Here is a 4,175-nt window from a genome sequence, read left to right as displayed (position 1 = left end):
GCCCTGACTGTGACTCACTGCGAGTGCCACTGCGACTGCTACTGGGAAAGTGATTGTGGCTCTCGATTGTAGTCATGCCCCTTGTGGCAGCGTATGTCCTGGACAGACACAATTCAAACTTTTGTCAAAATGGTCATCGAGCATCGGAGCTGGTTTTGGGTTCCCTTTTGGCATACCCTTAGACATGCATAGGAGGCAGAGAGAGCGAGAGAGAGATGAGCGGTTGCAGGGCGGACCACTTTGCGCTTTATGCCACATTATTTCAGGGCTTATGCCAAGACGGGTAAGAAAGCTCAACGAAATTACGCTCATTTCAAAATTGTTATTGAATCTTTGGCGAAGTAAATAATCCTTGTTGAAATGAACGAGAAATCCCTTTGCGGGCGCAAGTGGCTACCTCCCGAACCTCCCCCCTTCCCAACCACCCACAGAGCACCGACTGAGTGTCACTGCCACTGGGACTGACTGTGGGACTCAACCCTCAACCCGCACAAGAAGCAGCTACAGCCACAGCCACAGCCACTGCCTTCAGCTCTTGCCTTTGTCATATCGCCCCCCCAAAAAACTCTCTGCGTGGTGGCGGCCCCACTAAATGCTGCCAAATTATACGCAATCATTTTGAGCTTAACTAAAGTGCGGCAAGTCTGCGGCCAAGCGAAGAACGAAGATGCCAGATCCATGGGAGTGGGTACGCAGCAGGAAGACGCGCCATGGAGCGGCGAAGAGAAGAGCAAATTTGGGGTTCGGTTTCGGTTCAGACAACAAGCGAATTGGTTACTCGGAATGCTTCAGCTTCTTCGTGAGCACAGCTCTTTCTTCAGCTACCAAAAAATACGATGACAATGTGTCATCGTAAATTGTTTGTCCTTTCAAATTTATACCTTCATATTAAACTGGCTATTGTACCAGAGAAATGTATGTTCCTGCCTGAGATTCTGCTGCTTTTGCCGCCTAATCGCCGCCATGGAAACTGAAGAGTTTTCGGCTAGGAATGCCCCCAACATGCCCGAAATCTATCTACTCGTACTGGAGTATCTTTAAAATGTGTTTTTAAAATTAACGTTTATTTTGCTTAAAAGCTTTCTCCCCTATCCCCTTATCTATGGGTACAAAAAAAAGAGAGAGCGGAAGAAACAACACAAAATAAGTGGAAGGAAAGCGTAAAGCATTTTATGACTGTCACAGTACTTGACGCACTTGACTTTTCGCCTGCCCAGCCAACCAGTCAGTCATTCAGTCATTCAGTCATTCAGTCATTCATTCATTCCAGCTGGCGTCAATCTTAGCCCCAAGCTTAAAGCTATAAAAATTGCATGAATAACACACACAAATAAAATTGGTTTAATAACAAGAGATATTCGCAGAGCAATTCGGTGGTTTCTGGCTCGCTAGCCACTTGAAAAATTCTATTTACATATCGTATTTGTGTGTATATTTGAAGATTATAGGCGACACTTTATATAACCTCAGCACCCTGCCCCAGCACATCCATGGAGAATCATAGAAGTAAAGTGCACAAAAAAAAGACAAGAAAAGAAATGAAATGAAATATAAAAAACAAACGCCGCTCAATTTGCTGCACAAACAGAACTCACATCAAATAAGAGCTGGGGCAACAAAAAGCAGCTAGGGAGCACACAGGCGAGTGAAAGCAGAAGGAGCAGCAGCAGTAGGAGGAGGAAGTAAATGCCCCCGACTGAGGCATAGGACAGAGGACAACCAGAGTGTACAGAGGGAGTGGGAGATGCGACACCGACTACGTTAACGGAAAGAGGAACGGATGGGAGGTGTCGTCGGCTGTAGTGGTACAATTTATGACAACTTAATTGATTTACTTTACGTACGTGACCAGAAAAATGAATATTGCATTACGTTGGGATTTTCGTTAGAGGTTTTTTTTTACCCGCCGGAAATTCTATTTCAACGCAATGCGCTGCTTGGCTGCCAGAACACCAACACAAGCAGCAAAAAGCAGCAAAAAGCAGCAAACCAACACCAACACACACTCCCACACAAGGACCTCCTTTAGTTTTGTTGTCTCCGTTTAATGCGCGCAATTAGCACTGTCGCCACGCGGAGTGGAGGCGAACAGCGAACAGCGAACAGCGAACGGAATGGGTGTGTGTGCGAGTGGTATGGCACCTAATTTAATTTGTATATATATAATATATATGTATTTTACAGTATTTTGTAATTTGCCAGGCTACTCATTTGCGCACGTTATGATACTCATACAAGCGAATGCCCTTAAAAGTATGCTACAGCTTTGTGCTGGAATCGATTGATGCCAAGGACGACAATAAACTCGTACATAAATATGACTGTGAATAACACAACATGTCCTTAAACGACACAGTTACAGCAACGACAAAATCACGCAAAAAGATAGAGTCGCCACCGGGTTACGATCCGCATTCCCGGCACTGCCGGCTTTGATATCAACTTCGACTTGAATCCCTGGCCATGGAGCAGGCAGCAGGATGCAGGGAAAAGTGAGTGCCTGGCCGGCAAACTTTTAGGCGTATGCTATTTGAGTAACTTAAGCACGCCAGTTTATCCCGTCTTAGTTGCTTTGACCTTTTTTTTCGTTTCTGTTGCCAGTTTTTTTCTCGTTAGTTTCTGCGTGCGGGGCAGCGCAACTTTGCATGGAAGTAACAGAACTACTGATGGGAATTGGCAGGAAAGGGCAGCTGAGTCAACGAGCTGACTCTTATTATTCGCTTCGTACGATTTAGCTTGCAAATGTGACGGTCGAAGTCGACGGTTTTGCTTGTCTTGGGTGGGCCCACGCCCCCAATGTCCCCGCAGTCCCTTAGCCTTTCAGCACTGCGGTAAAAGTTTTCCTACAGCGCTTCATCAATTCACTTTGACTATGTGAGAGAGAGCCAGAGACAGCCTTTGTGAGCTGCTGCTGCTGCTGCTGCTGCCGCCGCACTTGGCTGGCCTAGACAGAAGAACCAAAGCCACACATCCAGACCCGCCGCACACCCGCGCACCCATGCTCGTCCGCTCACACGTTCAATTCTACTTGCGACTACTTTGGCTTAATCGCACATAAGCGGTGAGTTTTTTGTGTACTTAAGAAACCACTTAAGAAGTCGTTAAATAATCAATGAATAAAGATTCTGCCTTGGCAGCCTTTCTACGTCTTTCTGCGTCTTTTCGCGATGTTTTCTTTTCCGGACGCATAAATTGTCATAAATAAATCAGGGAGCGCCATGCCATGCCAGCAAAGGCTTGATCGACGAAGTGCCTGCACTCTTGTCCCACAAAGAAAGTCCCCAAAGACGGCTCCTGCGGCTCTCCCTTGTCTTTTAAAAATTAATCGTATCACCAAAGCAAAATCAGCTGCCAATTGATGTGGTCCGTATTGAAGGTACAAATTAGACTGTGCCTCAGGCAGAGTAAAGTAGAGTAAACTTTTTCATGGGCACCTTTAGGCTTTCGGGTAATTGATTGGAAACGTGAGCAGATTTCCGTTTTTGTAGGATTCACGTGTGTATTTGACAGCTCAATTGGAATTTCTGATAACAAAACAATTGAAAAAGGCCAAAGTCGAATTGATGTACATCTAAGAAGTGCAACCAGCGCGCTGCACAGCTCCACAGACACTGTCACATCGAAGACTTTACTTCGGAGTATGCAAAAGATGCGCCAACAACGATTGAAACACTGTACTCTGTCGGGATGGTCGTTGTTGTTTGTTGTGTTGACGTCGGGAAAGTTTTTCTCTTGGCTGGCTCAATGGGTGGTTTCAGCCATGATGTGATGCCTAACGATGCGTCTGATGCTGATGGTGATGCTGACGCTGATGGGCATCTCGAATGACTCAATTTGCCACATGCAGGGAACTCTGTATTGATTCCCCTAATTTTTGCAACAGCAGCGCTGATCTTAGCCACTTGTTGTGCGCAGTTTGAACCGCAGTATCATAGATTTTGTCGTTGCTCCAGCTCCAACTCCAACTTCTTATATTTTTTCTTTTCCAAATATTTGTCTCTATTTGGCCACTGAATTTTATTGCATTTGATTGCTGTATTCCTTTTTTTTTTGTGTTCATTTCTTTTGCACTTCTACGTTATTGACTTTGATTTTACTTTCGGCATTGACTTTGTGGCTCCACCGCCGCGATTTAACGGCTTTTAGCGAGCAGTTGGATGTCGGATAGACAACGA

Source organism: Drosophila guanche, unplaced genomic scaffold, assembly GCF_900245975.1.
Source record: "Drosophila guanche unplaced genomic scaffold, DGUA_6, whole genome shotgun sequence".
Lineage (NCBI taxonomy): Eukaryota > Metazoa > Arthropoda > Insecta > Diptera > Drosophilidae > Drosophila > Drosophila guanche.
The sequence above is the reverse complement of the archived record's forward strand: the minus strand, read 5'-3'. Positions refer to the sequence as shown.